This window comes from Anser brachyrhynchus, assembly GCF_964034855.1.
Source record: "Anser brachyrhynchus genome assembly, chromosome: 2".
Taxonomy (NCBI): Eukaryota; Metazoa; Chordata; class Aves; order Anseriformes; family Anatidae; genus Anser; species Anser brachyrhynchus.
In genome coordinates this window covers 59,997,894-60,021,125 of record NC_137695.1, presented here as the reverse complement: position 1 = coordinate 60,021,125, position 23,232 = coordinate 59,997,894, and the positions used below count along the sequence as shown (strand labels likewise).

The 23,232-nt window shown below is 44.3% G+C and overlaps 1 long non-coding RNA gene across 7 annotated transcripts in view; it reads right to left on the bottom strand.

The window, feature by feature from the left end:
• Positions 1-700: 700 nt before the first annotated feature.
• The window catches only part of LOC308190622, a 74,065-nt gene continuing 51,533 nt past the window's right edge, over positions 701-23,232 (bottom strand). The window contains exons 5-7 of one of the 7 annotated variants that reach the window (XR_013947372.1): positions 21,709-21,784; positions 14,005-14,189; positions 10,730-11,986 (exon numbers count right to left, since the gene is read on the bottom strand). This is a non-coding gene — a long non-coding RNA (uncharacterized lncRNA). Of the gene's footprint in view, positions 2,960-10,729; positions 11,987-14,004; positions 14,190-21,708; positions 21,785-23,232 lie in introns of those variants that run through there. The other 6 variants (XR_013947373.1, XR_013947374.1, XR_013947371.1 and 3 more) reach the window with 6 other exon arrangements.

Here is a 23,232-nt window from a genome sequence, read left to right as displayed (position 1 = left end):
GTTGCTCATTTTCCCCTCCACGGAGGGAACCTAAATACCCTAAAATCACCTCTAAACACACACAGGAACTTGAAAAACCTACTGTGGGGTTAGGCTGCTGCCCATCTTCTTCAGTCCTCCTGGCCTGACAGCACCTGATAGCCTACACGACTGAGCACAAAGCCCAGCAGGGCTTACACTAACATTTGACCGTGCTGAAGCTCTGCACCAAACTTCCCCTGGCCCCAGACAGCAGTGCATGCCCATGACAAAGTACTGTGCCATACAAAAACTCTTGGTTTTAACCAGTAGGGATGGTGGGAGCAAACTAGTAAGTTTGCTACATACATAATAGTGCGGGTTGGTGATACTTTCATAGTCCAGATATATTTAGATGCTATCCTTTGAACCCTGCTAGACTCCCGACACTGGAATGAACCTCAGTATTGTAACACCAATGGGTGCCAAATGTTTTGCATACTTCACCCACCTCTACATATACCTTACTCGAGAGGTATCCAAACAGAGGAGGAGAAAGCAAACTATGAACCTGAGCTGTCCTTGCACACCAACTGGAGCCAAAGACAAAACTCACGTTAATTCCCATTGGCAGAGGTTCAAGATGCTTCAAGGATTTACACCGTGGTAGAAGATTATGCATGCAAAGCTATTTATTTGCATAAATGTGTCTGCAAGATGAGGTTCCAAAAGCTGGGGAAGAGAGAAGAGGAAATGCTGAAAGACCCCATTACACAGACTTTCCTCTGAAACCACACTTACCAGATTTGTTTGTGGAAGAGCTCTCAGTGTGACTTGTTGGATAATGCTGTAAAACCAGCTGAAATGTTACTTGTGTCTGAATCTAATTTTTCACTGGTTGTCATTCTCTAAAGTCCTACCAAATTCCAAAGCTCACTGGAAGCACAACGGCAAAGAGGGGAAATTCCCTCTGCCTGGTGAGACAACCAGAAGCGAGAATCCTTCCAGGGACAGCATTATCAGCAAATCCATGGAGACTTATCCAAAGATATACATCCAGAGGTTTGCAAGCTGTCTTTTTGTACTTCTCCTTAGGCCTGAAGTTTGATATTATTATGGGACATTTCCAATGCAGCAGCAGCAGCTGCCTAATCTTTTCACAAGATGTAAATCAGTTTCAGTAATTATCATAATAGATGGTTTGCTCGTGTTTTCTTGCTGAGAAAAAATACCATGTCTTATAAATTCCTCAGTGCTGTAACATCAAAGCAGCAGGGTTGGCATGCAGATCCAGAGGGGAGGGGAAACTAATTTGATGAGGATGTATATGTGATATAGAGAGATTTCTTTTAAGAGACCATCCTGAAGAGTGAATGCCAGACTGAGCCCCGAAATCCAGTAAGTGGGAATGAAAACCATGTAGACAAGAGGTGCTTGTCCTTGAAGAACTGGAGAGATGCCTCACCACCAAACAGAGTCAGGAAGAGACAAAACATCTCGAAACAGCACATTAGGGAATTAGAGGGAAGTCACGGGGAATCCTATCCTGCTGGCAACACTCGGAGTGAAAGGAGGCAGGCTGAAACTGAGCTCCTGAGGGTGCCCCAGTCACAGGAGGGCTTCTTTGGGACTGATGGGGGCACAGGGATGCCTTCTCTCTCTTCCTTGGGCTGGCACCATGCAGCCAAGATCGGCAACAGTCAGGCCAAAATGCTCTGGGTCTCCCCATCACGAGGGTCCCTTCTGGTAGTTTTCTGCAGCTGGATGTAAATCCCAAGAGCCAAACCAGGTCACTAGCCTGTTTCCCGTGAATATAAAAGTGGTGCTAAGTGAATCTGGCATCCCAGACCCCGCTCCTTCTGTACCTCTGCAGTAATGGCTTACAGGTGTAAGGCCCATGCAGCTTCACGCTATTATTTTCGCTCTCTTCGAAGTTTACTCCTCTTGACTGAAACTGAGGGAATCCAGGAGAGCTGTGGGGATCGGGGCAGAGATTCTGCCTTCGGATGAAAAGAGTGGCCTTTCCGAAAGAAATGAATGGCATCACTTGTTTTGGGGAGAAATAAAAAAAACAGCTGTGTGTTATAGCCCAGTGAACAATAGGTCTGCAGCACAGAGAAATGGTAGGAGCAGAGGAAATTAAATTTAACACGAAAGAGGAAAACAAGTAAACATTACATATTTTTTTCAAGGGAGTCCATGTGCAAGTGATTAACTTTTGCTATCAAGGGAGGACAAAGAGGGAGCCAAGATCCTCTGTAACCATTACAAGAGCCGAACACAGCAGCAAATATGGAAAATCTCACCATTTTGGCAGATGCCATCAAATATTTTTAGCTCAAACACCTTACGTTTGTGGTCCTAACACTGACCCCAGCCTCGCGATCTGTAATCTCAGGGAACACTGTGTTAGCTTTCACAGAATCTCACTTGTGACCAACTCTCGCAAAGCTGCACCCAAAGGAAAATATACAGCCCCGCAAATTGGGTACATGCCATGCCGCAGCGGCAAACACTAGCTCATCTGCAAAGATAGAGTGTTCCCATCCTCAGCATCTTCGGGAGCGAGGGAGACAGGCTGTTGTTGCTGAGCAGCTGAAGAATGCACGCTCCTCAAAGCTCAAGAATGTGGAAATGGCAGAGCTTTTTTATAAGGCCGTTAAAAATGACATCTTAACAACATCTGCAATTAAAACTCCTCGGTGTTGGAAGAGGTCTTCCAAAAAAACATGTGGATCATAGAACTCATTCCGTTCTTATGACTTACAAAACTGAGAGCATAATCCTAGAAAAATGAGAGAAATGCGTCTTTCCTGTCTTTTGATTAAGCAGCTTCCTCAAACCCAAATTGCAGTGACAAATGAGTGTGTGCTGATCCTGGCGTGTCCTTCTGCCCACTGCTGCAGACATTACTTCAGGAGAAGGGCGTCACTTGTTGTACATCACACTTCTGTATGTCACGAATACATTACATATTCTGTGTATCCAAATATTCCTAAATCTAAAGAAAAAAGCAAAAAAGTTTTAAAGGAGACTGGATGGCTCAAGGGTTTGGTAGAATTGCTGCATTTCATTTTCATGCTCTTCGTTCAGGTCCACCCATCAAAAAGTAGGATTTCCCTGAAATGAGGTCTTGGCTCTCCTGGTCTGGGTCTCAGCAGAGCAGGGGACGCTTCTCGAGACCTGCTGTGGTTATTGGCACTATCAATGTATGTTTGCTGGGGATCTGGGCATATATGGCCTTATTGGCCACCAGGACACAGAAGGGAAGCTCAAGCCTTCTTGACTCCACCTGATGCAAGGGGACGTCCCACCAGCACAGGATGTGATTTACATGCCCTTTACGAACGGGCGTCTTCCTACCCCAAGGCTGGCAGGATGCTCTCAAGATCAAATTCATGCTAAAACAAAACAAAAATTTAAAAAATGGGAAAAGGTAGAGGAATAGGGAGCCCTCGGGCTTTCTGGGATATAGCTGGCAAGTAGGATAAAATGGCAGCTATAATAGAAACCTTTGAATTAAAGAAACATTGGGATAGGGTTAATGCAAGTTTGCTAATTATCTGGTAAGGACCTGCTCAGATGTACTCCGTCTCTGCATGTGCACACACACAAACACTTGCCTCAGTGCCTCGCTTGAATAATAAGGCACAACAGGGCAATCATTGTTGTACCATAATTGCACTCCTCGGGTGTACGCCAGCCATGAACCCGAAGGAGGAGTGCTATCAGCAGCCTGAGAAGTATGATTATGGCCCAACAAGGCATGCCCTGTTGTGACTTATTACAATTAGAAAAGCTATCTACAGTGTCGCAAACATTGAGGTGAGGGTGAAGAGAAATGCTTTTTAAAAGCCTGTGTTCTGGCAGCACGTATTTAAAATGTTGTACCTGCTGCTAGGACTCCCCATTAGCCAATCATATTGCTCAAGTATCCCATGAATGACATACTTCATGCCCCATCTTGACTCTGTGCTGAAAGATTAGAGGAATTAGCAACATTTTTCAACCCTCTTTGAGCTCTCAAGAGACTTGCAAAGCAATAAGTGGTATACAGTGACTGCAAGTACATGCCCCTTGCCAACACCAAAAAGCCTTGTCAAATATCTGGGGACAATTAACTGCTTTTCTCCCAAACAGATACACTTTTTAGCAAACAGCTTGCAAGTATGGTTACGAAACACTAGCTGAAAAGAAGTGGCTTTTTTGCCACAGGCTTTCATGGGCGCACATCAATCCCTTCCTTAATTTTCAAATGAGGGCCAAAAGTGGGTAAGGAGACCTGCCTAATTTAGCAGTTGTGAAGATTAATACCTGGAATGGGCTCTGAGATGTTCAACTAGCAGCCATTACAGGCATGCGAAATCAAGTATAGAGAAAAGCACAGAAAGGATGTGCATAAGCTGGGGAAAAAAAAAAAAAAAAAAAAAAAAAGTGGAAGAAATCATTTGCCCTAACCTGACAGAATTTGTTAAAACAAAAACAGTATCTTTCCTGAGTGGGGTCCCAGGCAGAAGATTTGCAGGGGGTGTTCGTCTAGCAATGAGAAAATTAACTAGGAACCATGCCGGACTTAAAACAGCAAAGTAAGGCTCTCGAGCCAAAGCAGGAACAGAACGCATCATGCAGGTTGAGAAGGCTCCTTCACCTTGAATTTGAAAGATAGCTTCAAACAAACGAAGTGATTGTGTACAGGTTTTGATGAAATCTGAGCTCCTTCCAAACCACATTGGAGTAATAGGTGCCTCAAAACAGTCCTTGTAAGAAAACAGAACTAACACAGACGTTGCAGCTTCAACCAGTTTGGGGAAAAATAATAATAAAAAAGGGGGGATTGCATGCGATATTAAATTCAGAGAGCTTTACAGCCAACATCTGGACGCTGGGACAGCTGGAGCAGTGTTGTGTAATGGCTGTGAAGTGCAGAATAAAAAAAAAAAAAACAAAAACTAAGAAACTGCCCTGTGATACCTAATCATCAGCCAGTCAAAACACGTTGAAGCTAATGTATATTAATCACTGGAAACCTTAGATAAGTTCAGTAAACATTGCCCATTACAATATGTTAAAAAATATATATAAAGGGCTTTGAAAATGGCACTGTGCTCAGCAGCCTGATCCAAAGCTCACTGAAATATCTTGGAAAGTTTCCATCCACCTCGGTGAGCTTTGTGCATTGAGCTTTTTCAAGCTCAGGCAGCAGTTCAAAAATAACTTTACAGCATTATCCCAATTGTTTATTTGTGTACGAACAGCACTGAAAGAGTACACATGGCCAAGCAGAAAAAGAACACTTAGGAATATTTTTAAATTGCCGTCACCAAAACCACTGACAATATAAAAATTCAACTATTTATGATGTTGTAACACTGCCTTTAATAGGGATGGTGGTGGAGAAACTATGTGTAATATAATCAACAAACTAACAAACCCCAAGGCACTCCAGAGGATTTTAATACGCAGAAAGTTTAAAATATTAAACAAACAATAATCATGAAAATCAGGATATGATTAAATAGGTTTAACAATCGATCCTGGAAGTTTCTCTCCAAAATTTGTTCAAACTGTTCCGAAGTCAGCTCGCAAGCTGCAGAAAACACAACATATATTTTAATGTGACCCACTAGGATAAAAATAAAGCTGTGCTTGTCCACTGCTGCCTGCCTTTGGGCTCATTGAGTTAGACCGAGTACATTCGAAATGAATCAAGATGTTCAACATCTGCCTCTTGTTATTAGGCTATTCTCTTCCTATTTATAAACAAACGCTTTGTTGGGGTTAGGCTGCGGATTCCATTACTCTGCGGGCTCATGTTTCCTTAGCAAGCTGAACTTCGGGCCACGGGTAAAAGGTACGTTATAAATCTTCTGAAATCCATCAATGAACGCAGGGGGAAAATAATTAATTAACAGACAGCACAGTCCCTTTGCTTGGTCTGGCACAGCCAATATCTGACCGTGTGCTACAAGACACAGCGTTAATGCAAAAGCAGACTTGGGTTAGAATTAGCTCATGAAAAGTATTTCTCTACATTTTAGTTAAAACAAACAATCACATGCCTGTGTGCACGGGCATCTCATCTTGTCAACTCTCCCACTCTGTTAATACTCATATAGCTCTCTGGCTACTGACGTATGCTCTTGGAAGTCCCAACACTTCCATAAACACGGTGAACACAAAATATCTCCTTTGTTCTCTCTAGTTACCCCCTCTCCATGGCAGTTTATGTTAATCTCTCCTCCAGTCTTTGTGCTTCCTTGGATTCCTCCTTTCTTCCTTACATTCTGTCTCTCGCTCTGCTCCGGTCTTTTCCAGTTAATGTAACAAAAGTGGACCCCTTTCCTCCACTGCTACTGACAGCCAGGCCTGTGTCTCTGTTCTCTCTCACTCACCCTAATGTCACACCTTCCTCCCTGCCCTTCCTGGCTGCACTCCTTCTGCTCTCCCTGTTACTGTGCATTCTGCAGAAAATCGATCTTTCTTACTCCCCCAGAGAAGACATCAGCACCGTTTCACTCCTCCTAACCTTTCTTCCCAGACAGGCTTCTGCCCCTTCCACCTCCATTCTGCTTACTGTTCCCATCTTCACCTGCTTTAATCCGTATTTAACAGTGCCTGAATGTCAATGACTAGTACAGCCTTATAGATCACATTTACAGTTTTTATCTTTGTGTCCAGGGTATGTTCAGGGCCAAAAACCTTAAAATAGGGAGCAGATGCATGAGATCGTAATGCTGTGCAACTCACAGGTAAGGATTTCTATGGGTACATTCCCCTCTTAATTCCCTACCAGAATTTTAAAAAATCAGGATTTTAAAAAAGGAATGTTTTTTTTAAGAACAGGATGTTAAGAGGTCATATAGTTGAACCAGAGGGATTGTGACTGAAGCAGGAACAGGAGTACCCACATAACCCCTAACATTTCTCCAGCCTGTTCCTAAAACGTAATCCCACCACCTCCACCCCAGCTCTTCAGCGTCGCCAGTGCTGCTGCCTCCTCCCAGGCCATAACCAAAAATCTGCACTTGTCTCAGTGGAAGCCACCACTTCTTGCACTGCCCACAGAGGACATAGACAGTTCTTTAACTCCGTCCTCTTCTGGAGCAACTCTTAATATACTTCAAGGCTGTTATCCTCTTCCTCTCCCAGACTTCTCTTTAGACTAAACAAACCCAAACCTTTCCATCTTTCCTCAGGAGATCATGCTTTCCAGGCCTCTGAACATCCATGATTTTTCTTTGGGCTATCACTAATGGGTCTCCTTCCTTCTTAAAGAGGAAACCAAAGCCAACTTTGCAATGTACAGAAATCACCTCAGAGCTGATTTCCTCTTTCACGGTAAAAGAAAGACACTTTTTCAAACAACCTGCATCCTCCACTTCATTACTTGATCTAAGCACTCGTGCTAAAGCTGGAGTGAGCACTAGAGGTAACATTACCAAACATGACAAAGCAGGTGAAGTAACAAAGCAATAACTCACAGCAAACATTTCAAACTTTTTTTCCTTTTTTTTTCATGTTACACTTTTTTCAGAGTTATTCAGTACCTGTACTTATCCACCATTAAAATTCCATATGCAAAGAGATTTTGGCTTACAGATGGTGGGGGAGGAGTTTGATGTTTTTGATACCTGAAATTAAATTGAATTATTTCATTTATTCTTTTTTTTTTATAAACTACCCTGGTGTATCTTGGATTTTGAATTCAATGAATATTTGCAGAGCTTATTTCTTAGCCAATGTAAGAAATGTTACTGCAAACCTTACATACATAAAATCAATATATGCTGATGATTATTTAAATGAATCAAACAATGGAAAACTTACAAATCTGACACTGATTACCTCATGTCCTACAAAGGAAAAATATTTAACATATTCAATCTAATATATGGCTATAAACTTTAATGTATTTTCAGAACGTCCCACGCAAGCATTATTTTCAGGAGATGACACTTTAATGATAATCAACATGCAGTATGCTGCATACAGTGAAAATCTGTTGTGTCTCTTTAAATATCTTGATGTATGCACATACATGCATCCAATCCCCATGGCATGTATTCTCTCACTGAGTTAATTTATGTATCTAGGAGAGCCATGCCCGTACCTATTTTCATGGGCTAGGAGCTCAGTTTGTCTTCTGAATCACTCCAAGTCTCTTCTGCACAGCTTTGGTACTAACTAAATGATCCTGTGCATGTTGCCCATGCTTCTCCTGGTAATGTCCCCCAAAATGTTCTGATTTTGATCCTCCTTGTCGGAAAAAAAACAACACTTCAGCTGCACAGCAGCCTCAAGACTACAGTCCGGGTACTTCTGGCCAGGCCCAAGTTCACACCAAGTTTTGAACAAGGTATTTGTGCCAATTTTATCTCATTCTCTGGGTCATTAAAACACTCCTCATCTGCTCAGCACGTTCTCAGAAGTATATAGCTCCTTTGAATCAGAAGCGTCAAAAGCAAGGGCTAAAAACTAAGTTCTTTCTTGGACACGGATACAGGTGATCTGCCTTTGGGTAAAACTGGCTCCACTTGCCTGCGTCGGTACCAGAGATAGGAGCCCAGAAGAGCTCTCCTGCCCAGCGTGCTTGGTGCCCAACATCTTCGTTTCCATCACCCATGGGCATTTATTTTCAAATGCAAAGTGGACAGGCCTTTGCCTGGTAGAAAGCAGTACAAAAGCAGCAGTAGTGGCAAGCTGCTTTACAAGCCACGTCAGGAAAAAAGCTGCCAAACATCATTTAACCTACGCCCACTCTACCTGTCCGTGTTGCAGCTTCTGAATGAGGATTCCCTTGGACCCAGGGGGTGATGCCAGGGTACAACCAGAGAAATGCAAAGGCAACACAGCAAGGCAAGGACTACCTCTTAGCAACATCCCACTGTTACACCACTTGGCCTGGCGAGGCTGTGTCCCACGCAGAGATGGAGTCAAATTCAGACTGAGCCAAGCTTGGGTTTGGCTCACAGAAATCTTTTTTTTTTTTTCCCTTTATTTGCAAGGCACTGACCTCAGCTGGCCGATACCCCAGGAGGCCGTGTCTCATCATCCGATCGCAGTGCCGGCACAAAAGGCTAAACCCTCCCGCCTGCCCACCCCAACGGCGCTTGGAGGCGATGCGGCCGAGCTCTCCTGCCGGCTGGCTGAGTGGGCGGTTTTTGGCACTCCCGGCCCATTCCTAAAAGCCGTAGCTCCTCCCAAATGGTGGGAAGGATCCCTATCTCGGGAAATAACTCAGGGAGTGGATCGGTGTGGGGGGGTGCTTCCTGCCTTGGAGAGGCAGGCATGGGAAGCTGCTCCGTACCAGCGGCCGGAGGGGCAAGGTGGAGCCAAGCATGGGGTGGCTGGGCTCTGCAGTGAGATTTACACCACCAAGCCCACTTCTAAGCACAACAGAAAGAGGAAGGCGAGCGTCAGTTTACTAGGAAATGGCCTCGTTCAGCCAGTGGCATAAACCATTTGATCTCTTTGTTGACAAAGTTTACTTGCTCAGGATCTTGATTATCACCCAACACCATCTGGTTCTCCTACTACTCAGATAATGAAGGAGAACAGTTTTCACCTAAGAAAATTCGGAACCATTAGGAGACGTAAATAATCTTTGGCAAAAACTTCAGGCTTGTTTATGACACAAACATTAAAAGCAGGTGGGAGAACTAAGTATAGCCAGTCAAAAGCCACTGCTGTCTGAATGTGCCATGTCAAATCTCTATAGGAAGAAAAAAATACATAAAAAATCATATATATCCCATGTGCATATCACAATCACATATCTTGTATAAGTGTATAATTATACTGTAACAATATTTAGTGCTGTCCATTCTACCCCCAGGTGGGCCAAAAATGCACAACACGGATTTGGCGGAGCAGAGATGAGGGTGAGGGGGATATCAGCTATCAAGACATAAAGAGGGACGGTCCCTGTGCCACCAAAGTACTCAGTCCCAAGAAAACCTACAAAATTCACACAGCTCACACTGTGGAAAAAACAGATGTACCTGGCAGCACCTGAAAAAGGGAGGGCGACTGAGCACTGGAACAGGCTGCACAGAGAAGCTGTGGAGTCTCCATCCTCCAAGATACTAAAAGCCAGACATAATTCTGGTTAACCTTCTATAGATGACCCTGCTTTGGCCCATCAGAGCTAACTATATTTGTATTCAATGCTGGATTTGAAGGGCTATTTATTGAGGTAAGTGGGAACACAGGCCACGCAGAGCCTACAAAAGGAAAGATCTCCCCTGTTGATGCTGGGAGGACTCAAACAGAGAAGGAAGGCTGGCCCAGCATAACCACTGGCTCTGCAGAAATGGCACGTAAGGATGTGGGTCGGACAGTTTTCACCTTCACTGACAGTTTTCAGGGAGAAAAGAGCAGCCTTCCTGGAAGGAAGGAGCAGCCGACAATCTCACAGCTCTGGGCAAACCTCAGCCCTTGCCAAGTCCTGTCAGCCAGCCTCTGCCTCCCTGACTCCACTTTCTCCAGCACTTAGCTGCCTGGACCATCAGCCCACCCCTCAGTGTCCTCCCTGGCCTTAGAAGCTGCGTGCTGTTGGCTCACCGAGGGCAGCTTTGCTATCAGACCCGTCACTGAGGGGGGCATTCGCTTCCCCAGCTCATGAAAGCCACAGCAGGCGGCCAGACATATGCGCTGCGGCCCGGGGTCCCCACAGGCCCCATGGCTCAGCCCTGCTCCCTCCCGCCCCAACACGGCCCTGCTGCACAGACAGCTGCCCGTTACTACTCAGTAGTTGCTTGAATCCCACTAAATGCTTGTCAAAGTGCCCAGAGAGCTGAAAGTGAGCTCTTTAAATTACATTTGTTGAAAGATCCCTGGTGCCTGTTCCTGCTTTTCGTTTTCAGCAACTCTCTGAAATCATAGTTTGTTTTACAGTGATGTTTTGTTTTTCTTTTCCTGCATCCAACCTATAAGTCATGGATGATGCATAGTAAACACATTAAATGGGTTTCAGTGGGGCTGTGCACCATGTGTGTGCACGGCTGAGGCAGGGGAGAACGGCATTTCCCTGTTAGTTTCTGCACCAGGAAGCCATACAGTGTACTGCTCCTCATGCACAGCACCACAGGGACTTTTGGCCACATCTGTAGACCCAAGAAGGAGGTTGCATGGAGGTGAGGTGGCAGAACCGCTACGGACACTGCCGAGGGAGAGAGGGAGGGAGGAAGAACCAGAGTCTATTTGCTGGGTTAAAGCAGAGCCTCGAAATCAGGACTGCTTGGCCTTATGCCTGGCCGCAGCTGACAATGGACAAGTTTCTTCGCCTCTGTGCTTCTGCCTCCCCATCTGCAAAGTGAGGAGAATAAACAAATTCGGTACCCTTTCCTCAGGGAAGGTACATGCAGTTCGGAAAGTGTCTTAAGCTCTCCACGCAGAACCGCTTCTTTGTGTGCAAGGAGTTGTCATATCCTTTTCAGAGACTTTTTTTTTTTAAATTAGCAAATAAACTCTCTCTCTCCCTTTCAGAAAAATTAAGAGTTTTGTTCTATACATTTATGACTATGCACCAGATTTTGTTTTTAATCCCGTGCCTTTCCAATTTTGCTATTAATATGTCATAAGAAAATCAAGGATTGTGTCCAAGTTCCAATTCATGGGAATGGAATTAATATCTCCATTAAAATGAAGAAAGGGGGAGTCATGGGGGGAAGTCTCAGAAGCCCTGGCGGGTGGTAATAGTTGGACTCAGCTCTCCCATCCTGGTGACTCATTCTGGGAATGGATAGTGCCTCTGTCGTCTTCAGACATTTAACACCTCTCTAACAAGATTTAGCATCAGCTGGGATGTGTGAACAAATAATATTAAGCAACTTGAGACTTCCTAGAACATCTGTCTCTAAGCCGTGTTAGGGCCTGATCCTGTCAGAGGCGGATGGAAGTTGGAGAGGCTACGCGTCGGGCTTTTTGTTATTAATACCAGCAGTGGAGAACTTCGGTTACAAGTCTTCCCTCCCAGATCATGTTTCTGAAGATGTAAAGAAGAAAACAAGGTTCAGAAGACAGCACCCTGCCAAAAGGAAGAATATTTCAGGAAGATATTTCTGACTCTGTCCAGATTATGTGTAAATTTAAGTTACTGAGAGAAAACGAGAACCATTTGTTTAAAGTTCAAATCCTGTCTGGCCTTTACTAGGCTAGATTTCAAGCATCCTGTTTTGCCTAATCTCTACGTCTCAATCCATCACCTTGATGCAACTTCCCCAGGAGAGTTCTCCATAGCCCTACCCAAATGCTTGGACTTGGGACCATAAACATCAGTGCTGGAGCTCTCTCCTGGCAACTTTCACGTTGTCAAGTGTTTGAGCACAAGCAGAGTATGAGATACCCCTAAACTGTGTGGTTTTGAGTATCTCAGGCTGCGTAGGTGTCAGAAGATTGAGCTCAAAACAAACCTTTTTCTCAAGTCTTTCTGACCTTACCCTTGAGGGAGCCCCATAGGCTGGGCTTGGGCTGTAGGTTCCAAAAATCTGATGGTGCCCTAACTTGTTCTTGTAACCAGGCTATCATGGCTCTACCATAGTACAAACTGACAGCAGTTCCACCTCAACCATGTTGAGACAGAAATCCCAAATACAAAAGTACATGGGCCAGGGTGGAGAGAGAAGTACTGAGTATTCACTCTTCATAAAACTTCAAATTTTTCAACAGTTTTTCGCCTAGATATCGTAAGTAGTTTCCAGATTGGAATTGCATAGAAGCAATCCAGAATTTATATGTAGGTAATAAAATGGTTCTGAAGGTTAGCTGTTGATTGGGAAAACTTGAGGATCCTGTAACAAAAACATAATGAAAACAATGTGGTTTCCTGACATTTCCAGTATACTATAATTCATTCTGTGTAATTTACAAGCCCTCAATTTATTTTTCAGTGTTCTGAAAGCTCAACATTTTGTTGATATATTCCCCATGAAACTTGCCTCAACATATCTTTGGCTTTTTGATAGGGAGCCCTAAAAGGTTAGCCAAACTAGAGGAACTGAAGGAAAGCCTACGCTTCTAATAAGCCATACCCTGCTTTCCAAGGAAAGCCTTGCCTGTCTTTTTATTTTTTGGGCACCAGCCCAAATGTTCACTCTGTCCTCCCTATGGAGGACAACCTCCTTACCAAATCAGTAGGAGCAGCACGCATTCCCTTTTTATCAACAGCTTTCAAGGTAACTTCGGTTGGGCATCTGCCATGCAGCCACACTCTCAAAAAGATCAGTCAGGTATCATCTGGTGACACTCACGACGACAAGAAGCATGCCCAGACACTCAGAGAAGCAGGTATATGAGATACTGATGGAACAACTCCCACCATCAGATGAGGTCAGAATCAAAAGAGGAATGATTAAGTACAACAGCCGTTGGCAGACACCTACCAGTTCAGGAAATAAATGTACTCATGAACCTGTTTGTCATTGCCACGTTCATTTCTTTTTACAATATGTAACCTCTTCCATTTCACAAATATGAAATTAGGTCTATTTCACTTGAGCAAACATGTTGTCAAGTTAGATGGTAGCCTGTAGGAACACTGATACTTGTACGGGCTATGGGGATTTAGGAAGACTAATTGTTATGGCTTCTTATAATCAAGCCATCTTGTAGGGATGAGGAGATGGGATAATAAATCAGTGGTTTCCACTCTCCATTGCCATGCTGAGGGAAAAAACTTGTTTCCAATGTGGTTTAACTAACCAGAACATGCAGTGAAGAACACAGTCCAGACTAAACTACTGGAGCTAAGCAACTATTTGTTGAGCTCCAAAAGCTCCATCTGCACTGACAGGGGGAGTGCTTGCTGCCTCCCTCCAAGCCCAGTCTCTTCTTCATCCCTTCACAGAAAACACAGAGTATGCCTGATGCCATATATCTGCTGTGCCTGTGCTGGGTACCTCGTGTTGCTGCTAACACACCTCCACACCTCGCTGAACCATCCCTCACCCACAGGGCAGCAGCAGAGAGGACAAAGCTGTTTGATCACTTGTAGGCACCCTCGTGTCATGCCATCTCTCCACAGACGAGGCTGATGGATTTACTTACTGCATGGAGCCACTGACAGGCTTTTCACGGACTGAAAGGATTTTGAGGTCCTGAGTGCTTCTGACCGCTGCTGCAGATCACTGAGAGACTACTGAGATGCGTGAGGTTCTCCAGAAAGCCGTGACTCCCGAGGTTATTTTGTTACATGAGGATCTCAGTTTTAATTTCAAAAGAAGTTTCTAGTCCTGGTAAATGCAGAAAAGTCCTGAAAACGTGGTATCTAAGGGCTCCAAACACAGTATCCAACACAAAGAAAATACATTCTTTTTTAAATGCCACTATTTTAAAATCAATCTTATGATTCATTTTTGAAACTCCTGATCTTGTATGCTCAGGAGTGGAAGTATCTGCTCCCTGACCTCAGCAAAGGCTTGTAATAATGACAATTTATTTCATTAAGATATAGCAGCCGTTGTACTACAACAGCCACCTCTAACTTTTTTTTTTCAATTGCCTGAGGCAAATAACGATACTTCATTATTCACAGGTTGCTTAAGTATTCTCTATATTAAGTGCAGGGAAGTTTAGATAACATCTAATTGCAAAGTGAAGCACTGGAAAGTTTTTTGAGGGTGGCAACAGCATACCTAAATGACATTTATTTATTTAGAAGTGCTTAAGACATGCCTTTCACTTATCCTAGGCAGACACAGAGCACTGAAATCAAAACTCATGCAATATCACTTGGCCCAGTGCCTGTACTTGGAAAATCTTTTTCAGCACACCCAAACCAAGATACTGCTTTCCCAGTTTCTACTACTTAATCATCCTCCTTCTGCAGACACCACCCAGAATAAAAAACTGGGATAAGCAGAGAAACCCTCGCTTAAATAGGCTGCAGATGATTCTAATAAGCATTAAGCATACCTCAAGCATAAGAAGACATAAAAATTAAATTCCCCAAGTTTCGTTTGCCACCTTTAACCTCAGTGAATTTTTCTTCCAGTTTTATAAAACTCTAAACAAGTGGATTCTTGACTGAAACACCGACACAACCATGGCAATGGCTATCAGGCTATGAGGTAGCAACATTATGAGCAAGGCCCTGGGACAGCCCATAACTTATTATCGAGAAGCCTTAGCAAAACTCTGTGGCCACAAGATGTAGCAGTTGCAGAATTAGAAATTATAGACCAGGAAAGCACGTTATGATCATTGAGCTGAGATGACCCACAACACAAGCCACAGAATGTGTGATTCCTGTGCCTTTTGTCACACCCACCATGCTGAGCTGGATTTTACAGTGGTTAACAAGTTAATAAAGGCAAGGCTATGCAGCACTGCACTACCCACACAGCTCTCCATCATCCCACCCTGACTGCATAGACAGGTTTGAGGCCTCTTTAAAAAGTGCCTCCAACAATGCCTTTTTAAAATGTCCTCCCTTTCCCCTGACACCCGGTGCAGCACGTTCATACGGAAGGACAGGGAAGCTTTGCAATACCGCAACCCTGATCCTTTCTCTTAGGAACAGGCACATCGCTTTGGGGATGAGCTGGACCATATCTGGCATTACTCCGATACTCCAAATAGCCCTGGTTGGAATATGCACGTTGAGGTACTTCGTTAAGTGCGGACATCTTTAGCCATTGCTCATTTGCAGTGAGGCACTTTTCCAATGGAAGGGAGTCTGCGCTTCTTGCTGCCTGTTCGCCAGGAGCCAGGGAGGGCTGTGCTCAGTGGCATACAAAGCACAGCCTTTTCTCCCAGCCAGGCACACACACATGATTCCAATCTCCTCGCTCCAAATCTGGAAGCCATGGCTGCTACTTCAGACCATAGCATCTGAAAACACGCTGGGGGGAGAGCGAGCGAGAGGCTGAGATCCTACACACAAAGCCAAGACAACAGCACGGCTCGGAGCCCCGCTGCAACCAGCAGCCACGGTGCAGCACATCACGTACCGCTGGCAGAGTGCTGAGGCAAGTGGGCGTGCGACGAGTGAAAGGAAAATGAAATGAGCCTGGGTCTCATCAGGAGAGAGCAGTGAGGAGCAGAGGCCAGAGCAGAGAGTTGCTCCTCTCAAACAATTCACTCTGGACAGGACGCTGATGCTTGGCAGTGAGGGCAGCAGTGCAGGAGACCTTTCCTGCTGCTGAGCAGTTGGTGCACACGAATGCCCCTCAACACCAGGAAAAACACATGACTAGTCACAGAGCCTAGCTTGCAACAAGTAAACGTGAGTATGTGTAACACCAGAGCATCCTTTCTTACCTTAGCACCTCTCCCACTTCTCCAGACCTTACTGACTTCTGTGGAGCTTCTCTGCTCCATTCAGTTGGTGTCTTTGCTAAAACACCCAGTGACACTGCAGGGAGATGTAAACCTACGTCGTCAGGATGTGTTCAGGCAAGCCCAATGTAGGCTTGTTTGGCCTGATTTCCTATAAAAAGCTAAATGTACTAAAAGGCCTTCAAAATAGTTGTGCACTTTATTCATATCCAAAAGCGTATGGCTTTAATAAATTCTGCTTCACAGCGTTTTTGGTGTGCTGTGGGTCTGAGAATTCTCTGTGGTTTGCGGTCACTTGTTTTTCTAATATTTTGGTGAGTGTCCAATCTCACTGGTGTTGCCGACTATACCCATGTAATTTCTGCTAGAATTGAATTTTCCACACTGTGCAACTTTATAGCCCTCTGGTGTTCCCTGACACATGAACAGAGGTTACTGTCTGTTTGACCAACTTCTGTGTATTCATGCTTTCAAGTATGGGACAAAATAATATTAACTGAATCTCTTCAAAGTCCTGTAAAAGTGTCTTAGAGTTTTAACAGTCTTCCCAACAGGAATGACATTTTACCACCTCCTCCTTTTTAACAGAACATCTTTCCTAAGGTGTGGGGGAGCTCGGAGGGAAAGCCATGATGGGACAGTTTACAATCCCATCACTCAAGAGCCTAAATTTAAGGGATGCAACCGCAGTTCATCAGTTTTCCACTGGAAACTTCTTTCTCACTAACAGTAATGTAAGTTTTGGTGGGGGTGGGGACAGAGGAAATTTGAAGCAATTCAAAATTTGAAATACCAATTTAAATCCAAATGCAATATACGATTTCAGTTCTTTCATTAACTGTTTCAGTTCCATTTCCTTATTACTTATATTTTTGGAAATATTAATCAGTATCTAGTGCAATGTTTTGGTTACCAAAATAAAACGTCTCAGCAACCTCTCTAAAACGTTTTCAGTCTGGTATTTCATAGTTTTTGTTCTACTGCTTCTAAGATCTTTCAGTACCAATTTGAGACAAGCACAAATGCTTTAATACCACAAGTCAAAACGTCTACTTCCTGACTTGCTCAGAGGTGTCCCCACTCAGCCCTGAGGACCCTAGAAACCTGTTTTCATCTTCCTTTTACTGATGAAGATGAACTGGAGACCCAGAGTCTTGAGCCTCTGAGTCTTGTGTTTAGCTGGTGCCACAGAGCAGGCATGCCTTTGCCATACGACAGAGCAGCGATTCCCAAGAGGGTGCTTTCTATCCAAACTGTTCATCTGTGTGATGCATGGATGCACTTCTCAGCTATAATACCTTGGGTTTAGAAGCACCACAGCCTCGTAGACTAATAAGCCAAGCTTCTTCTCAGTGCCACGTAAATAAGGCAATGCTACCACCAGATGAAGACCTGACACGGCCAGCAGCTTTCCAAGCCTCCCTTCAGGACACTGGTTAGCGAGTGGTGCTCAGCTGTGGGGACCGCAGCAGCTTACGAGGCTCTAGGAGCTCTTCCTGCACAACACTTAAGAATCGTCTTTGCTAAACACTTTGTTCATGTTCTCTGTTTCATCTATTCACTAAGACAAAAATCAATAAAACATAACTGCATCTCTTATAGATGTGCTCTCCATCTACTTGTAACTGCTTCGTTCAACAGAACTTTACACTTGAAAATGGCAAATGATAAAGGGGAACCACATCATTTCTGCCAAAACTTCTGTATCCCTTTACCTTGTGCGTGGCTGGAACAGCTTCTGCCTCCATACACATTTGTCCACCTGTGAACAGCTTCTCTAGAACCCTAAATCAACAAACCATTTCTGTCTGAATTCTGAGTTCAAGTGCTGTTAGATGCTCTCAGTCCAAGGCTTTCTAGCTGCTTTATTAAAGCATTGGCTTTAGTTATTTGGGCTGGGTTTTTTAAGTGCCCACAGACCCCCAAGGACTGCATTCCAACACATTAAGATGTATTATATTATTGCAATATTTGTAGTAGCACTTATTAAAACTGTGTTCAGGGAGTTGGGATCATAAATCCTCCTGGTCTGCATTCATACTCGAGCTGGAGTATGTGTATGTTTGATAGATGGGCTGTAAAATGAGGGCACATTCTCACGTGTGAAGTGTGAATAGTTTCTCCACTTATTTATTGCAGTTGGTGTTACGTGGGGACAGAGCCCCATGTTCCAGACAGAACTGACAGAAGGGGAAACGATGGGGGGAAAAACGGTTGTTGTCAGAGTGCCTGAACAAACATCAGTTAAATCTTCCAATTGATTTCCTTGGACTTTGAATGAAGCAAACAGTTCTAAAAACCTTTCGCGATCTCAGAGCATTCAACTACTGTAGTGGCTGGGCTGTTTCAGCACCTAAACCTTCCCGGTGCTGCACCCTGTTCTGAAAGGCTGAAAGATGCACAAAAAGGTACCCAGATAAACCCAAACCACAGGAAGTGATCAGAAACCAGGAGCAGGGAACTAGGAAAAAGATTAGGCATGAACAAATGGGCAAGCTATACTACGCTCTCTGTGTTAGAAGTTTGCACTCTGAAGCTACTGTTCTCAGTTCAGCTGGAGAACAGTACAAGTGATGCCCAGTGGGAGCTTTTAATCTCAAACTGCTGCCCCTTCTGTGAGGCTGGGCTTTCATTCTTGCTCAAGGGCCTCTTCGAGGACCGTGCTTGGTTCATCTCTCTGCTCATTTCTTGGAAGTTAAATAAACAAACATCTTTCATAAACATTAAAATCCTTCACTCTTATAAAGTAAAGGAAGACAAACAAGCAGATGATGATACCTTAATCCAGAAGGTGCTGCAGGGAGACCTCTCTATCTGCAGAAGCTTTTTGCAAACATGTTGCTCAACCTTATCAAAACCAAGTGTGTTGCATTTTGGCTGAAGAAAGCAAGCTCACAGAAGTGAGTAGGATGAAACAAAACTCTTCATCAAAGCAAATCACAGTAAGAGAGTGTTTTACCTCTTTCAAAATAAGATAGGAAAACACACCACAATTTAAGAACATTCCCTGCCCTTCAGCAGCAAAGATGCAGTAAGCAAGAGCTAGCCACTTTAGAGTTACAGCTCTGCTCCTTCTGCCAAATTTCAGGGGACAGGCTTTAAATTGGCTGTCACAAGGGCATGGGGGCAGAAAAAGCCCATGAAAAGTAGAGGGGGCCTGATGCCTTCGGAGCAGATGTTTGACAGAGGAAGATGGCATAGGCAAGAGAGGATGGCTTCCGGGCTGCACCTACATTTGCTTTCTTCCACTTCAAAATTGCTTTACAGGCTTCTCTATCTCCTTCCTCTAAGCTGCCTTTAAGCAAACAGTATATTTACTAACATCCTACAGTCGTCATTTAGTATTAGCAACCCCACTTGCAGGACCTTTAGTATTAGCCAGACACACAACCCCACATGCAGGACCATGAAGGTTTTGGGGTGCAAGGGAAGGAAGAGGCCATGCATCAAGTTGCGCAGCCTTTTTCTCTCACATGTGCTCAGCCTGTTACCAATTACGAAGACTGGTGACAGAGAGGACTATTATTTGTCACAGGGACTTCGAGGTCCTGGCCAAGGTACTAAGACCAGTCGCAATGCAGGATGCTTTACAAATGCATAAAGCCTGACAGGCACCATGGGTGAGGAAGACAAATGGACAGAGCGGCAGCGGAAACTAAAGTGATTTTATAGAGTCATGCAACAGGGTCAGTCGCAAGAGCTGGGAATATAAAGCAACCTGAGGTCCCCTTCACTGCTCTATCTGCATGACCCTGCTGACGTGCTCTCAAAAGGTGGTGTGACACGGCAAGCTGTGGCTGTGTTAAACTGGCAAATCTGCCTCATGTTCTACTGAACACATGTCCAAACAGTGCAGAAACATGAACCTATTAAATTATCTGCCAGAGAACAAATCTGCCCAGAAAAGCCGCTTGACACTCTGGTGAAGGACTGCAACTGAGAACCCATTGAGACAGCACTCTAGCTATCAACTTTGAATGATTATGCTTCCCAATCCTCTGAAAAATGGTTTTTGATGGAGGATATGCCAGTATGACTACAGAGGAGGTCAACACTTGTGAAAGCAGTGCTTGGCATAGGTTACTTCAGCATGGGTTGTTGCTTACAGTATTTCCAAGGCAATGTAACAAGCAGGAGATAGAAGAGCAAGGTGGCTCCATCTGGCTTCACAAACTTCAGACTTACCCAGGAGGAAGATGGCACCAGGAGCTTTTCTGAACCAGGAACTTCCCAAGGCCTGTAGCACTTCAATACAAGATGAGCATAATGGTTGTGGTTGAGAGCCTATCTGACTCTGTCAGCAGTCTTGCACTGAATGTCTTTCTCATTTACCACGGCACCATTAGGCAAGGAGTTCTGTATGCCCACAATATCAGAAGACCCCTGAAGGTGGTGGCAGGGGTGTTCAGAGGCTTTGAGACTCTGGTCTCCTAGTCCAAAGAGCACAGAAAAATGCCCAGAGAAGCTCTTTGTGCTATCCAGATATGCCGTACAGAATCAGAGCTAGAACTAGTACCTCTTTGCAGTCCCATCAGGTCTAGGGGAGCACCAGATGTCCCACCAGATCTCCAAGCTTTTAACCAGCTGGTGATATCTACAAAGGGTACCCACGCTAGCCTGTGACAAGTTTGTGACTGGAAAATGTCTCCTGCACAAGGAAAGACAGCTTCTTGCTCATTGCTCCAGCAACAGATTTGTTACTACAGCATGCAAGCAGGGTCACTCTGCCCAGCTCAGGCCACCCCTGTCACAGCTGAGTCCGGGCTGAAGATGCGTTATTTCCTTCTCTTTCTCGAAGCTGGAGAGCATCAAGGGCTGACCTTTTAGAAACTCTGCCTAACCAGTGTCTAGTAACAGCAAGGAAAGCAATACAAGCCAAAATTTATTTGAATCCTGTGGATGGAAATCCGCCAGGTATGCACACACGGCTTGGGTCTGCAGAGGGGGAAGGGAGAATGTATACACAGGTGAAGATAAAAACCTGGAATTTCAGTGATTACACAGAATGTGAAGTCAGCGTTAATTGAACTTTTGATTCGGATCCCGAAATTTAATGTTGTGATAGTACGCTCTGATCAGAGATAACAGTAGTGAAAGTAAAGACAGGCACAGATGGTTTGGGTTAGGGTCAAATTAAACTTTCTTCCTTCAAAATAGCTTCTCACACATTACATTTAGGCCTGAAGTCCCATACTTTCCCTCATGCTCTCATTTGCTCTATTTACTTAGACCTGGCTATTTCCTCCTGTCGGTAATTTCCTGAAGCAAGACACAGTAACCCAGTGGCTACTTCAGGTAATCTCAAGTTTCATCTATTTCAACAACCATAAAACGTTCAAGCACGTTTCCTCATCTCCAGAGCTATTGTGCTTTCCCATCTTTGTCATCTCATTGTCAGCCCAAAGTTTAGCAAGACCAAAAGCAAAGCCCCACTTAAATACCAAAAAGGTTCCCGGCTCCTCCCTTTCTCACCTGCAGTTTTCCAGTTAAACTGGGCCAGTAATGTATCAGCGTGTTTCCTGCACCTCGAATCTTCTTGTTATTCTTCCTGTAATAGTAAAATCAGATTTATTCCTCTCCTTTTATCTGTCTAGACCTTCAGCAGTTTCTCTCCTGACAGCCACAACTTCAACTTCTCTTGCCTGGCTGACACCCATGCAAAAAAGAGTTGGAAACATTTAAACATTTTCTTCTTTGCCTGTTACCCTAAATATAAGCAGTCTCTTCAAATACCTTCCTTCACTGCCCTTTTTTAACTGCATCAGGTTCACCCTTTCACCCTTGACCTTCGCAGTGATTCACCACTCTCTCAGTTACTGGCTCTAGGTTGCTATCTTGTTGTAACCCGTTCCACCTTGAGTCAGGGATCTTAAACTGTTGCATTTTCATGTACAGAAGACGTGTGTGTGTGTTTACAGTCCTAGATGTACTCAGCTTACACTGCCAGTCCAGGTCACATATTTCTGAACAGATGTTCCCACCGTTTTAAACTGAAAGGATGAAAATATGCCTCAAGATCCTTTCTTGTTTATTATATTTAAGTGATCTTTGTTACTCCTACAACAACACAGATAGCATTTTCTTCTAAAACGTGCCCAAGAGAACCTTACCTTTTCTCTGACACGATAGAATCTCCTGGGGAAGGCACATGGCACAAACCCTTAGCAGGTTAGAGCCTGACGCAGCTCTTAGGGCCAGCCCGCACATCCAGGGGACTGCTGGTGCATTTAGCTGTTCTTCTGCGGTGGGACCTGGCAAGTCTAGGAACCATGCCTGACTCCTTAGGGGAGGTGCACGTTTACTTCACAGAACACCTTCCACATAGTAGGTCCTGTCCGTTTTTGTCAGAGCAGCTGGTTAGGTCAGTGGTTGACGAACCTCATGGTGCTGGGATCTACTTCCTCCTGCCGCTTCTGTTACCAAAGCTTCACATAACTTCTGAAACAAACTGCTTTTAGGTTTGCCTGCTGTATTTGAGTCTCGTTATCTCACTTAAGGTCAGATTTGGCTTTCCACCATGTTAAGACATGTCAATTAATGGGTATTTCTCCACCGCTTGCCTCTCCTTCCTTCTTCCCCCACATCTTTTTCTCAATCAAGCCCTCAAGTACTTTGGTCCATTTGAGTGAGCCCTCCTTCCTGATGTCTAGTCAGAGAGCAGATGCTGGCTTCACCACACCAGGAAAAAAGGCATTATTATATAATACTACTTAGCATTTTTAAGAGTGTTTAACGTTCAAAACTGCCCAAGCATGAACTGATTCATATGACACAGGGCAGGAAGCAATTTATAAATGTAGAAACAGAGGCAGAAAGGTAACAGGAGTTGTGCAGGGTCTCACAGAGAGATCGTGGCAGGGTCAGAAGTCTCCTGACTTCTAACTCCAGACTTTTAACCCTTTGCTTATTTTCCAGGACATGCTGTGCTTCCTCAAAGTTCATTTCACAGCCCAAATTACTAAGTCATCTACTGAATCTTCACTCGGCATGCAAAAA